Below are 16,764 nucleotides of genomic sequence, written 5' to 3'. Positions count from 1 at the left end.
AGAATACAAAAAGGATCGATTTCTGCAATTGATAATATAATTATATGGAAAGATAGATTAGATAGTTACCGGACAGTTACCATTATAAATGGTCTTTCAGACCATGATGCTCAACTAATAAGAATAAACGATAGCATTCCTGCATCAAAACACCCGAATAAATTTAGGTTAAGAGTCATAAATGAAGAATCTTTAAAGGACTTCGAAGCTAAACTAAAAAATGAAACATGGGAATCAGTATATAATAATGGTGATATGAATAGTAAATTCAATGTGTTTCATAATACATTCTTAAATATCTTTGAATCCAGTTTTCCTGTAAAGTACAAAAATTCTCAAACATCTAAAAACAATTGGATTACACAAGGCATAAAAATCTCTTGTAAAACAGAGGTCTCTCTACATTCAAAGTAGAAATAGTAATGACCCCAAATTAATAGCTCACTTTAAAAAGTACTCTAAAATATTACACAAAGTAATCTTAAAAGCCAAAGAACTTTACTATAACGGAATTATTCTAAACTCGAATAATAAAATCAAAACAACTTGGAACATAATAAAAAAAGAAAGTAGAAAGTTTAGAAGTAAAGAACAAGGTTACACTCGTGTAACAGATAATAGAAAAACATCAGATACAACAGAAGTTGCGAACATTTTCAACAATCATTTTCTCTCAATAACTGATAACCTAAACATCCCACACAATAATAATAATAATAATAATAATAATAATGCCATCGATTGTTTGAAAATATCAACTTTCCCAAATATTCAAATTTTTCCAACAAATTCACGAGAAATAATTACAATTCTAAAGCAATTAAAGTCTAAAAATTCCTCGGGATATGATGAAATTACTAGCAAAATATTAAAAGCCAGTTCACAAATAATTGCCACGCCCCGTCTTATTTATGTAACTTTTCTATGAATTTAAATACTATTATAGTCACAATCATGCCATGGTATGAAAGAAAAATTTCACGACCTCGAGCGGGAATCGAACCTGCGACTTCCTGTTCTCCGGTCAGGCGTTCTACCACTGAGCTATCGAGTTCGTCTCACGCCAAAGGCTTGGAATTATCCTTTCATACTGGCGACTCTGTTATAGAGTACTGTCCATAGCGTCTGATCTAGTCAGCACTGCTTATGATTGTGACTATAATAGTATTTAAATTCATTAATATGTCACATCAACGGACGTGTATACTTCACCAAACATCGTAAGATGAAGAAAACTTTTCTATGTTTAATGGTGTATTTCCAGAGCGACTGAAATATTCAGTTGTTATTCCATTATTCAGGAAAGGGGACAGAACCTCGCCCGAAAACTACAGGCCCATATTCCTTCTACCAGTCTTCTCAAAGGTCTTCGAAAAAGTTATATATAAGCGAGTATATCATCATCTTGATAGATACAACATTCGCATTCCGAAAAAATTTGGATTCAGAAAGAATAAATCAACTCAGCAAGCAACGTTTAATTTAACTGATAAAATTCTGGAAGCTATTAATAAAAAATTACAAGTAGGAGGGATATTCTGTGATCTCTCCAAAGCTTTTGACTGTATTAATCATACAATTCTACTACAAAAATTAGAATAGCCTACTATGGTATTAAAGGCATAGCATATCAGTGGTTTGAGTCATATCTCCTAAACAGAAAACAAAAAGTGGAAATCAAAGCATTTAATAACTCCTTTAAATCTACTTCAACATGGGGAAATATTCATACAGGGGTCCCACAAGGATCTATATTAGGGCCTCTTCTTTTTCTAATTTTTATAAATGACCTTGGCCCCATAATAAAAGGAATAGGTTATCCTATACTATTTGCAGATGACACAAGTATCATAATTACAGACAAGAACTTTGCCACATTCAAATATAAAACAGAAATAATTCTCCTTAAAATTTATGACTGGTTTACAACCAATAAACTAGCATTAAACATTAATAAAACTAACATAATTCAATTTAAAGCCACTTCAAATTTAATCTCTGAAACAATTGACACAACTATCAACAACATACCTCTACTAGAAACATCAACAACCAAATTTCTTGGTTTACATATTAATAATACAATAAATTGGAAAAATCATATCAAAGAAATAACCCCCAAACTTAGCTCAGCATGCTTCTCAATTAGGTCGTTACAACAATTTCTAAACAGCAGTATCTTAAAGACAATATATTTTGCCTATTTTAATTCCATTATGTCCTACGGAATAATATTTTGGGGAAATTCCGCAGATAGTACAAATATATTCTTATTACAAAAAAGAGCAATTAGAATAATAGTTGGTGCAAAGGCTAGAGAATCGTGTAGATTATTTTTTAAAAAATTAGAGATTCTAACCTTAACAAAACAATACATATACTCTACAATAAATTTCCTCTTATGTAATAAAGAAAATTTTCCAACTAACTCAGCCATACACAGTATAAATACCCGCAGAAGGAATGATTTTCATACGCCATCATCAAATTTATCATGCTTTCAAAGGGGAGTATGTTACATGGCGATAAAAATGTTCAATAGTCTTCCTGAATACGTTAAGAATCATAGCCAAAATCCTGCATTATTTAAGGTAAAACTAAAAAATTACTTAATATCTCACACTTTCTATTCTGTAGATGAATTCTTGACATTTCACAGTACTGTATAAATATTATAATAGGCCTACTATTAAATGGTAAACATATTTCATTCATTGATTAAAGTTCTCGTCAACACTTTGTTAAAACCATGAAATTTACTCAGTCTTACGTTAAAAAAGTGTTAAAATTGTTAAAAAAGGTATGTACCTTCGACAGACGGCCCATTTCGACGCTATGTCACGTCATCTTCAGTGTCTCTTGAACCATTGGTGATCTTGACTATATGATGTGCATTTGTCGATGGTAGGGGTGGGGGTGTGTTGTTCCTATGGTGGGGGCTGGCTGTTTGTGTGTTATGATGTATTATGACGTCGAATAATGTGTGTGTATTGAACTGCAATTGTGTGTTTAGTATATATTGTCGGTATGCTATTGTATTCTTATATATTTCGTACTGTTCTAAGATGTTTAATTGTGAACTTTTTGGTGTGATGTGTAAAATTTCCATATCTGTTTCTACAATAATATAGAAACAGATATGGAAATTTTACACATCACACCAAAAAGTTCACAATTAAACATCCTAGAACAGGAACAACACACCCCCACCCCTACCATCGACAAATGCACATCATAGAGTCAAGATCACTGGAGATGACGTGACATAGTGTCAAAACGGGCCGTCTGTCGAAGGTACATACCTTTTTTAACAATTTTAACACTTTTTTAACGTAAGACTAAGTAAATTTTATGGTTTTAACAAAGTGTTAACGAGAACTTTAATCAATGAATAACGACGATTTAAGTAATTTAGTTCACCAATATCGAACCACGCGAGTGAAAGTGATCAAGACATCTCACAACATCAAATTCAATCAAGAATGCCTCAAACGAGACATAATACCCAAATACATACACATAAACATAAAAAACAACTCATACCCAGCACAGAAAACAAAAGCTACAGCAGAGAAAATCTACATACAAAACAATATAAAACATTTACATTATATGAAAAACAAACACAATACAAATGCATATAAGACATATTTACAGTTAACAAAAATAGTACATCATATACAATTAGAGGAAATTATTTTACATACGAACAAAGTAATAACACAAATAAGTGAAAAGATAAAGAAACGACATAGAAACAAACTAGCAACATTAACACATAAACAAAAAACCAAATATAACACCACACACAAATTTCATCCCAAGATATTCAACAATACCAACGTAACATTTAGCCAAAATGAAACGAAATTACTTGTAAAAGGACTAAAACATAACCTACAATATAACAAGACACCAAGAACACAACAAATGCAAACGATCATCAATGCAGAAACAGCAATTCAAAACACACAACCACAACACCAAGAATACATTCGACAAGATTTATTGAGAAACATAGATAAAATAAACAAACCTATAACTGATAAGCGTGAAATTAAAACGATAAAGACATTAAGAAGGAAACAACAAGCACACAATTTAACATTTGTAAAAGCTGATAAGGGAAATTGCACTGTAATAATGAATGCTCAAGACATGAATGACAAAATTAACACTTTTTTCACGAAAATAACGTCACAGAAATAAAAACAGATCCAACAACAAAATATCAAACAATAGTCAAAAATACAATAAATCAAAACATTCACATCATATCTAACAACAGAAAACAACAATTGAAACAAATTAAACCTCACGCACCTAAATTAAATGCATTACCAAATATTCACAAACAAAATATACCAATCAGGCCTCTTATTAACTACAAGAATGCACCAGCATACAAATTAGCGAAATATATAGACAACGTTATAAGAAATAGTATACAATTTGAAAACCCAACAACAATAATCAACACCATAGACCTAGTTAACAAAATAAAACACAAACACATTCCACACAACACAACATTAGCATCATTTGACATCGAAAACCTATATACAAACATACCAGTAACAGAAACACTTGAAATACTTCGAAAAATGCTTATCAAAAATAACATACCACAGACTCACATTGACGAAATTATACACATTACAGAGATTATTACTAAACAAAATTATTTCACACATAACAATAAATATTATAAACAAACTGAAGGATTACCAATGGGTTCACCTATATCAAGTATATTAGCTGAAATCTTTATTCACAACATAGAACAAAAGCACATACTAAACACCGATAACAACAAACACACAGAGAAAATAATGTACTGGCATCGATATGTAGATGACATAATAGTCCTATATAATGGAAACAAAAGACAAATAGAAAACCTACATCAACAACTCAACAAAATACATCCCAAATTAAAGTATACAATAGAAACGGAACATAACCAAGCTATAAACTTCTTAGACATCACCATAACCAAAACAAATAACAGACACGAATTCAAAATATACAGGAAACCCACTACAATCACAACACATACAGGCTACACAATTCATCAAATCATCCCATACAACATAAACATGCAGCTTTCCGTACAATGACACACAGATTAATTAATATACCAATGAACAATGACAACTACACTGAAGAATTAAACACAATAAAATATATAGCACAAGACAATGGATACAACCCTAACATAATAGACACACTAATAAAAAAGGCAAAACAAAAACAGAACAAACCAACACAAACACCACGCGAGAATAAATACATAACATTAACATATCACAATATCAATACTCACAAAATTGCAACTTCATTCAGAAAACTAAAATACATGATAGCATACAAAACAAATAATACAACACAGAAATACCTAAATAATCACATTAAACATTCAAATAAATATAATTCAACTGACGTTTACAAATTAAAATGCAATAGTTGCCCACATTTTTACATAGGACAGACAGGAAGATCCTTTCACACAAGATATAATGAATATATTAAAGCTATAACCAAACTCTACATCACATCAAATTATGCAGACCACATTATCAACAATAATCATGACTACAATAATATAGAAACAGATATGGAAATTTTACACATCACATCAAAAAGTTCACAATTAAACATCCTAGAACAGTACGAAATATATAAGAATACAATAGCATACCCACAATGTATACTAAACACACAATTGCAGTTCAATACACACACATTATTCGACGTCATAATACATCATAACACACAAACAGCCAGCCCCCACCATAGGAACAACACACCCCCACCCCTACCATCGACAAATGCACATCATAGAGTCAAGATCACCAGTGGTTTAAGAGACACTGAAGATGACATGACATAGCGTCGAAACGTGCCGTATGTCGAAGGTACATACCTTTTTTAACAATTTTAACACTTTTTTAACGTAAGACTAAGCATATTTCATTGTATAAAATATTATTGTTATTAAGGTATTAATTCTGTACATATTTCATATTTGCATTTTATGTGTATTGCATTTTATTGTTAAATGTAAGAATTGGACATGTTCTTTATTCTATGCTTTAAAGCAAATGTAAGAATATTATGGAACGAATAAATCTATCTATCTATACCACAAGAACACATCAAAGAAATACCTACTCCAAATTACAGACACTATCACCAAGCAAAATTACTTCACATACAACAACAAATATCACACTCAAACTGAAGGCCATGGGTACATGGGATCACCCATCTCCAGCATCCTAGCCGAAATTTTCATACACAACATAGAACAGACACACATTCTAAACAAGGACAACAGCAAACACCCAGACAACATTATTTACTGGCACAGATATGTAGACGATATATACTAATACTATACAAAGGAAACAAAAGACAGATTGTAAACTTACACAAACACATAAACAAAATACATGCAACACTACCCTTCACACTAGAAACAGAAAACAACAAATCCATAAATTTCTTAGACATCATAATAACAAAAACAGACAACAAACATTACGTTCAAAATATACAGGAAACCCACTACTATGGTAACACACATACAAAACACCTCCAACCACCCCACACAACACAAATACACAGCATTCCGATCTATGATACACAGACTCCTCAACATTCCTATGAGCCAACAAGACTATAAGAAAGAAATACTTACACACTATCAAATACCTAGCACAGGAAAATGGATACAACATCATAAGAAAGACTAAACGCAAACAAGAAAACGCAACACAAACACAAGAACAAAATAAATAATCACATTAACATACGAAACAAGAACACATGCAAGATTGCATTATCATTTAAAAAACTAAAATATACATTGTACACAGAACACAGAACATACTACAAAACACATAGACAAGACACACAAATAAATATAATTTAACAGGAGTACAAAAACTATCATGCATCAGTTGCAATGACTTCTGTATTGGACAGACTGAAAGATTATTTTAAACACGTTACAAGGAACATATATCACAGCCATAACCAAACTACACAACAATTCAACATACACAGAACACATCGCAAACTTCAATCACAACTACAGCAACAAAGACACTGACATGAAAATACTACACATCCAGCCAAAAAAAAAAAAAAAACAGAAACTTGACACTATAGAACAATATGAAATTTACAGACATACAAAAACACACCCCCAGCACATCCTGAACACTCAACTAAATTTCAAAACACACAGTCTTTTCGACACAATCATGAACATAACCCACCACAACAGGAAACCAGAAGATAGCGTGGGATCTTCACTAGGCTTTGGACAATGAAGTACAACATTTCGAAACTAGTCAGCCCTGATAGTGATAACCCTGGTGTTCACTCAGTATTTAACAGTGGCAGCTCATACATATTTAATGCCTAGTGCCAAAATCAGTGGTAGATCCAGGATACCCTAAGGGGGAGGGTAATTCTTTTTCCTACTATTTCCTCCCTGGATCCGCCTATGGTCTAAACCAAAGACAAGAAATAATAATAATAATAATAATAATAATAATAATAATAATAATAATAATAATAATAATAATAATAATAATAATTAGAGACGAGAATTCCATGCAAATGCATATTTTTATAGAAACATAGGACATAGCTCAAACTTAGTACTTATCCATTTCATTACTTTCCGGTTCCAAATATGTGTACTTTTCCCGTGCATGTTTGCATGTTTTCGACTTTTTAGGGATAAAAACAAGCATAATGCATATTTAGGTAATTTTTAGCTTAATAATGCATATAATATACATTACATTCAGTTTAAATGCATGTTTTAATGGTTTTGTGTGGACAGCTCAGTTTCTCGATTTTATGTCCCATATTTTAGCTTCAGGAATCAGGATTGAAGAAGAAAAAGAAAAAAACTAAATAACAGAAAAATTAAATAAAATGTTAAGATTTTCACAATAAGGTGTTAGAGGACCTTTCCCTGGACGGAAGTCCACTTTTACAACACTTTACCGACGACCCTCTATACACTGCGTGTCATAAATGAATTTATTACGTTGGATATTTTGAGAATAGTAAGTAGAGAGGAAATATAGAGGGTTCAAGGAAATTGCCGACAAATAATTTAGGTCAAAAGCATCCTCTTTTAGGGAGGTTGTAAATTCTCTTCCTTTTCTAGTACTAGTAGCAATTTAGATTCTTCTAAAATTGGAATCATTGTTAAGCTGTGTTTGCAGTGTGTGAATATCGTAAGTTGTTAATGTGCTTGTTTATTCTGTTTGCGCGTATTAATGTGGTTCTAATATGTTTCCAATTTAAAGATTCCAAAAGTGTACTCTTTGCACAGTGGATTACTGTAAAGGAAAAGATTTTATTAGGTCAGATGAGGATGTCGTATTTTGCGACTGTTGGAGTAAAGAGTTAAGCAATGCTGTTCTATTTCCGAATATTTTATATGACAATTGTTCTTTGTAAAAAAATTACAAAACTTGTTTAAAATAATTATTAAATTACGATGTCCGTTTTTAAATCGTATCTAGGTAACCGTAAGGTCTATTATAATTTCAGATGAAATGTACTAAAAAATTTCAAGTCGACCAGCATGTCGCATCTATTTCACATATTGCAAGAATGCAACAAAAGAAAGAATCTTCAAAGAATTTCATAGATCCCTCAGTTATGCCCGTGGGAAAGTGGATGTAGTGGCGAAAAACAAATTGGACAGGGTCATAAATGTTAACCCGGACTGCGGATTCTTTTGTTCAGTGAAGAAGGTTATTTGTGGCGAAAACTTGAATGAAGAATTTGACCTGACACTGTCACAAATATGTTCATTCAAGTTTAAATCCGTAACTTCTTGCAATATAGAGAGGTCATTCTCTGCCTACAAAAACATATTGACTGACAAGTGCAGGAACCTCACAGAAACCAATTTATAAATGTTGTTAGGTTTTTAACTGTGCAAAAAAAGTGAAATGAAATAAGACATTTTGAAACAAAAATAAAAGTGCATATTTTAATGTATTTTTCGCTTGATCATGCATATTTCATTGTTTGATAGTGCATGAATGCATGCATATTTTGGGATTTTATAGTACATGAAATAATAATAATAATAATAATAATAATAATAATAATAATAATAATAATAATAATAATAATAACCACTCACCAAAATTTATACAACTGGAGCACTTGAGCACTTTTGTTGACCAGGTTAATATACGCGATAGATAAAACCCATTCGCCGATTCTTCTGACTTGAAAATAAATCCATCATTTTTTTGTTGAAGTTGTCTATTTTGCAAACAAAACTCCTCAGATTCATCGTGCCCTCTTAGTGCTAAATCTAGTGCCCCACAAAATCGTATACAATTTATTATTAAATTTAACACATATCTGTTTTTATCAACTTGCTCATTGTGTTTTGCAATCGCGAGTCTGTAGTATGAATTTAACTGATTTTCAGTGTTCGCTTTACCCAGCATAGACAAACTGAAGACGTTATTCATATTAACCTTTGACTTATGATGTATTTTTATTTTACCCCATAAGTGTACTAAATATGTCACACCCACTTTTGACCAGCTAAGTTCACCTCCGAACAGAACACACGGGAAACAGAAGAACGCATTTTTCACACCACATCCACACAACCAGTTGTTTTTTAAATAAATATCTGGATTGAATTTGCGAGATCTATTAACTTTAGCACTTTGCTGCTTTTGATGAATATTTAAGTGCGGTGTAGGTCTGCCTAATTCTTTAACACGAAGTTTGTTTTCATATGTTAATGTTACAAAGGGAGATTTCAATGAAGCGCCAACCGAATTCATTTTTTCACAGTACACAACACGATAATACGACCACAACCTCACGACTTAACACGTTCACACTACAATTGGTACTGTTGGTAGAAATAATAAAGTGAAAACTTTCTCAAGCCAAGTTTTCAAGAAACCGGGAGAGATTTTATTATCTTATTGTTGCAGTCTTCGCTCTAAGAAACTTGTTCCGACAAAGTGGCGCTCTAAGAAACTTGTTCCGACAAAGTGGAAGGACAGACAGAGTGAGAGGTAGTAAGGGATTGGCGTAGAAAATAGGGATGTATACAGTTTTACAAGCATTGCAAAAGCCAGCGGCAAATTGTGCCTGGCACATTTTAGATCATGTTTTAGATGCTGAAAAGGACTAGCGAACATGAAGATTGCGCGTGCATCCCATTATATTTCTTATGGGATGTAGTGCCTGGCACAGATCCATCCTCCAAACACTGGTTACAACGTGTTTCGCTGCAAAGATCATATTGAGTTTGTGTAAGCGTAACTTGTTTCTCTCAGGTTTTGAGCGGAAAATATGAATTCTCCTTTTCCTTCTGTATTCTGGTAGTGCCATGGCACAATGGCACTACCTCTAAAGCCGCCCCTGGTATTTAACAGAATTATATTGACAAGACATGGGCATTATTTTTTAGTTTCTTTAAAATGGTCCTATACTATTCCCTAGATTTGGCACCCACTATTATTCTAATTAGCAATTACTCTTTTTTGTAGTAGGAATATACTGTTACTATCTGTGGAATTTCCCCAGAATATTATTCCAAAATTCATTACTGAGTGGAAGTATGCAAAGTACCAGTACCGGTATATTGTTTTTAAGGTACCGGTACTGATATTTACTATCTCTTGCATAGATCTAATAGCAAAACATGCTGTATTTAGTTTGGGGGTAATTTCTTTAATATGATTTTTCCAATTTAACACATTATCGAAAGCCAAGAAATTTGGTTGTTGTTGTTTCCTCCCTTAACTTCATGGCCTGTAGTAGGGATAACTGAAATTTAACATTATGAGAGAAATAAGTTTTCAATGTCTAAATTGTCCCAAAGTAAAACAAAAGAGGATGAAACTTCGATATCTCCCCACATCACACACGCGATAAAAAAACGTACTTAATAAATCATTGAAAATAACCTCAAAATTTTAACACACCAGTCTATAGACATGATTGTGATCACTGCGAAAGCAATTTATCTAACAAATCCGCCCCAGGTATATAGTACACATTACTCTTCATACTAGAAAAAGAAAAAAAAAAACAAAAGCTTGTGGCTTGTGACTCATGATCATCCCAAACCCCAACCTCGACTCCTTAAAGCGCGTGTTCTTACATACAGTAATTTGGGATAACTTTGTACTTGACAGTGTAACTTTGTACAGAGCTGGATTTACTTTTTCCACCTCCAAGCCAAACAGACTCTGCTGCTCCCTATTAAATAAAAAATCATTAATATCATCGTTCACTAGGCTACTAATTAAATGAGAGGTACATACAAGATCTGCAAAATGTAGCAAAGCAATATAACATAAATTATACACTGTAATTTATTCTTAACATACCTCGTTTTTATGAGAAGACATTCCTCCTTGCTTTATGGCGAACAAAGTCATACTTCATGTCATAAAATTTCATATTCTTCACTAACCTTCCTTCAGTGTTGAGTACCAAAGCCGAAATCCATTCCTCACCCATCACTTACCTCAGGCAAGTCTTTACACACTTCTAAGTTGAGAAAGAACGTTCCCCTGACCAATTGGTGGCTGGTGCACTTAGTGTCATTCGAAAAATTACCGGGTATAGTCTATCTGTGTTTGGATACATTTCCACAAGACCTTCTTTACGAATAAGCTGACATAGATATGACAAATTTACATCCTTATCATCATCCGCAATTAAAATTTACGCATGACATTTCAGATGCAAACATTCATCGTGCAAGGTGGAGTCAAGATCATCTTTATAGATCGACAGGATTCTCTCCTGCTACTGCTGAAATTCTAATTGCTTCTGAAGTCTTCACACTTTCTAAGAAACCAAATTTGTCGTGGTGTTACTTTCTTTGAGAGAAATATATAGAGAGTCCAGGATTACATTAAATGTACTGATTCTAAAATGATCTCATTCAGCTTTCAATACTGTCTCTTTTATGACGCTATCACCAGGCATTAGTGGACGTTTTTCTCTTCTCCTTTAACCAATTTGTCATGATGTTCCTTATAGCGACTACTACGTTCTTTAACAGAGAGACACACAGAATGTCCAGGTTTACATTAAATGTACTGTTTCCAAAATGATCTCACACAGCTTTCAATACTGTCCCTTCCATGATGCTATCACCAGGCATTAGTGGACATTTTTGTCTTCTCCTATAACCAAATGCGTAAATGTGGTGTCCAAATGAACTCTTAGCTAAGTCTCCAAACAATAAGAAGTCTTCTCTCAAATGTATTACGAAATCGGATAATGAACTATACAAATCGCATAGTTGTTCTACATCAATCTTTACAGCCTGAAGTCTCGCATTCACTGCTTGAAATATTTTTAGGATAGTCCCTGAAAGAACTTTCATAAATGCTGTTTCCGAAGTACAGTACTGAGACTTCATTAATGATGCGGCCTCATTTCATGTTTGGCACTTTTGCATTTCATCGTTAGAAAATAATTCTAAAGATTTAATTACTCATTGCCAGTCATCTTGTAAAACGAGACACATATCATGACGGGCAGACCAACACGTTTTGCTCAGACTCTGGAGTTTCAGTTTTAACTAAAAATTTTCCACCTGTGCATAGAAGCCTTGAAAATATTGTGAAATTCATGGAACAGTCCAAAAGAAAGTACAGCATTTGTGCAACTCTCAGCAGCACATGAATCTACAACATTAAGGGAATGTGCAGCATATGGAACGTAGTCAGCTTGAGGAGGAAGTTATTTTATTCCTGCCTGAACTTCCGAGTATGTTTCAGCCATATTTGAAGCATTGTCATATGATTGGCATCTATAATTTGAAATATCTATGTCGTATTTTTTCAATGTACTGACCAGTGTATTTACAATATCTTCTGATTTATGTCCAAAATTAGGTAAAAAGCGAAGGAAACATTCAGCTGGAGTTCCGTTAGTGTTCACATATTATATTATAATTTTATGGGCATCAATCGTAAGCTGCAATTATCAGTACACCAAAAGAAAAGTTTGTACTGAGAACCAATAGCATTACGATGCACTGGAAATATGACGTTCTACATCATTATGGAAGAGAAAAGACACATGCCCTCAGTGGCGTGCATTCTGGGTAGGCTAGGTCTGCTGCGCCTACCCAGACAGACAGGAAAAAATTTATTAAATTTGTATTTAAAAGTAATACTGTTAATTTAAGAAAGTCTGCAGAGTCCTTAACTAATTTCAGCAAATTTTGGCTTGGCATCCTATTTTCATTTCCTTTTGGTTGGTACTGTACGTCGCATTTCAATTATTGTCCGCTGTGTGCTCGCTCTCGCGTCATCTTTCGTCACTGGAGAGTTGGGCAGCTCGGCTTGCTGAGCCTCCCTGGCCCTGCAGTGAGCGTAGTGTTTCCCTTCATAATCAGTACATTAGAACAGCTGGCGCATGCGCCCTGATTTACGTGTCTTGCCCATTGCCGTAGTACGTTAGGCTGGTAGGCGCTAATGAAAGCGCTTTTGGTGATGAAATTACTGTATTATAGTGTTTATTTGAACTTCTATTGGTAAAGTGAGTGTGTTATAGAGTTTATTTAAACAAAGTGAGGTAAAACTAGTGCGATATTGTTGTAATATGGCAGAAGATCACTGTATAATTGAACAGATTTTTAAAAGGACTTTCGGTTGTAGATCATTGAACGAAAAAGTTGAAATTGTAACTGTGGGGGGAAGACCAGTGCCGGCGCTTCCGAACTTTAAGTTTTTACATAAAGAAAAGAGTAGAGAATATTTACGTTATTTCAATGTGAACCAATATGTGAAAACTAATTAGCTAACAGGATGCAGTCATTATTTTGCTGGCCATGCTTATTAATTTGTAACGATTTTTTTAGTAGGTTATTTTACGACGCTTTATCAACAGCTTAGGTTATTTAGCGTCTGAATGAGATGAAGGTGATAATGCCGGTGAAATGAGTTCGGGGTCCAACACCGAAAGTTACCCAGCATTTGCTCATATTGGGTTGAGGGAAAACCCTCAACCAGGTAACTTGCCCCGACCGGGAATCGAACCCGGGCCACCTGGTTTCGCGGCTAGACGTGCTAACCGTTAATTTGTAACGAACAAAGTGTGTGGAACAAAGAGGGTTATAATCAGGGAAAGGATTTATATGTAAATACATATTTACTTATAAAGCTAATATAATTTATATTTTGCATTATCTTTATGTTTCACAATGTGTAGGGTTGAAAAATCCTACTTTTATTTTCCATATTTTTCCATATTTTAGAGTTTAGTACATATTTTCGTTAATTTCCATATATTTTCCATATTTCATATAAAACAGTCCATATTATATTAGGTTTAACAATAAAACAAAACAAAATTCCATTAACTTTTAAAAATACATTTCAACAATAGAGATTTAAACACATGTTCAGTAATCCCTTTAACATCAGAGTTATTTGAAAATTAGCAGTCCTATCAACAATGGGAAAGTAAGTTACAAAACTGTATTAATTTAATTTAAAATTTTTAACAGACTTCAGTTGTGCAGCTCAACAGTTAAATGCCAGTCAGAGTACACATAGGTTCAGTTTTGTAAATCATACTATAAAGACGGTAAATATGCCAAAAGTACGTCATTCAGTCAATTTAAAATCAAAACTAACAAGTTACATTTCAGAATTTAAAGAAGATGGTTTATCAACTGACAATAAAATATTATTTTGTAATTTGTGTCAGTGTGCAGTATCATCTACACAAAAGTTCCTGGTGCAACAACACATTACAACTAGTAAACATCAGGCCAACAAACAACTAAATTCCAAGCAGAGACAATTGTTTTTAACACAACCAACAACATCGAATGTAAGATCTGAGTTTAACATCGACCTGTGCCGTTCTCTCATCTCTGCTGATATTCCTCTCTACAAACTAAAGAATAAGGTCTTCAGGGAATTCCTTGAAAAATATACTCAACATACAATCCCGGATGAGTCAACACTTAGGAAGACGTATGCTCCATCCATCTACGATGAGACAATACAGAAGATAAGAGATGAAATTAAAGATAGTTCAATTTGGGTTTCCATTGATGAGACTCCCGACAAAGAAGGTAGACTTGTTGGTAATGTAGTTATCGGTTTGTTAAGTGAACAATATTCTGAACGAATTCTTTTACATTGTGATGTTCTAGAAAAGTGCAATAACAAAACTATAGTTAAACTGTTCAACGAAGCTATGGGTATCCTGTGGCCAAAGGGTATTATGTACGATAATGTGTTATTCTTTATTAGCGATGCTGCCCCTTATATGGTCAAAGCTGGACAAGCATTATCTGTTGTATATCCTAAATTGACTCATTTTACTTGTGTGGCGCATGCATTTCATCGTGTGGCAGAAGTGGTCAGAGACAATTTCCCTAAAGTAGATTTGTTGATTTCATCAGTGAAAAAAGTATTTCTCAAAGCTCCCAGTAGAGTTAACGTGTTGAAAGAAATGTACCCTGAAATTCCATTGCCACCAAAGCCAATTTTAACTAGATGGGGTACATGGCTAGAAGCAGTTGAATATTATGCCGAACATATAGACTCTATTAACAATGTTCTCCTTGCATTGGACTCTGAAGATGCAGTCTCAATTGATACTGCGAAAACAGTTACCTGTGACATAAGTGTGAAGAATGACTTAGCTCACATTCAGCATACATTTTCATGCATCATAAAAACGCTCAAAAGTCTCCAAAATAGGCACCTTTCACTATCTGAAAGTTTTGAAATTATAAATAGTACTGTGGAACAACTGAATCGTGGTAGAGGTAAAGTTGCAGATGCAGTAAGAGCTAAGGTGGACACTGTACTTTCAAAAAACCCTGGATATGAAGAACTACAAAAGGTTGTTGCTGTGATGAGTGGTGAATCAACAGTGAAGATTAACTTGGACTTATCCCCAGCAGACATTGTGAAATTGAATTATGTACCAGTTACTTCTTGTGACGTCGAACGCTCTTTTAGTCAGTATAAATCTATCCTCAGAGACAATAGAAGAAGATTCACTTTTCAGCACTTGAAAGAAATGTTTGTAACCTATTGTTATGGTAACAGACAATAAAAATTGTGTTTTGTTGAAACTACATTGGAAGATAAGGTACGTCCATTATATTTTTTGTTTAGTTTGATTAAAATGTACCAATATTTAACGTACATAGTCATTTTTTTATAATTTTAAGTCCATATTTAATTCCATATTTTGGTAAAAATCCATATTTAATTCCATATTTTGGTAAAAATAACTACATATATATTTACATATTTCATATATTTTTAGTCCATATAAATCCGTTCCCTGGTTATAATAATTTAAATAATCTCAGCAATGCCATTGTCAAACACGAACGATCGCAATGTCATTTGCGTTCGGTTGTTCAGCTTTCTTGTTTTGGAAGTGTTCGTATTGACACCCAACTTGATCAACAATTGAAATCGGATGTGGCGCGTCACAATGAAATGGTGAAGAAGAACAGAGAAATAATGAAAAGCCTAATCGACACAACGTGCTTCTTAGCCATGCAAGTACTGCCGTTCAGAGGGCATGGCGAAAGTGAAGATTCACTTAACAAAGGCAACTATATAGAATGTTTACATTTGTTGAGCAGCTACGACACTACTCTTCGAGAACATGTAGAGTCGTCTACAACATTTAAGGGCACATCAACAGAATACAAAATGACCTGATAGCTGCTATCAG

The 16,764-nt window shown here is 33.5% G+C and overlaps 2 protein-coding genes across 5 annotated transcripts in view; one reads left to right on the top strand and one right to left on the bottom strand.

The window, feature by feature from the left end:
* LOC138713577 (uncharacterized) overlaps window positions 1-16,764 on the top strand; it is a 120,508-nt gene that overhangs the window by 8,596 nt on the left and 95,148 nt on the right. The gene's annotated exons all lie outside the window — the stretch shown is intronic.
* The window catches only part of Rad51D (Rad51 recombinase D), a 73,324-nt gene that overhangs the window by 53,261 nt on the left and 3,299 nt on the right, over window positions 1-16,764 (bottom strand). The gene's annotated exons all lie outside the window — the stretch shown is intronic.

This window comes from Periplaneta americana, chromosome 14 (assembly GCF_040183065.1).
Source record: "Periplaneta americana isolate PAMFEO1 chromosome 14, P.americana_PAMFEO1_priV1, whole genome shotgun sequence".
NCBI lineage: Eukaryota > Metazoa > Arthropoda > Insecta > Blattodea > Blattidae > Periplaneta > Periplaneta americana.
This window is presented reverse-complemented; position numbering and strand designations above follow the sequence as displayed.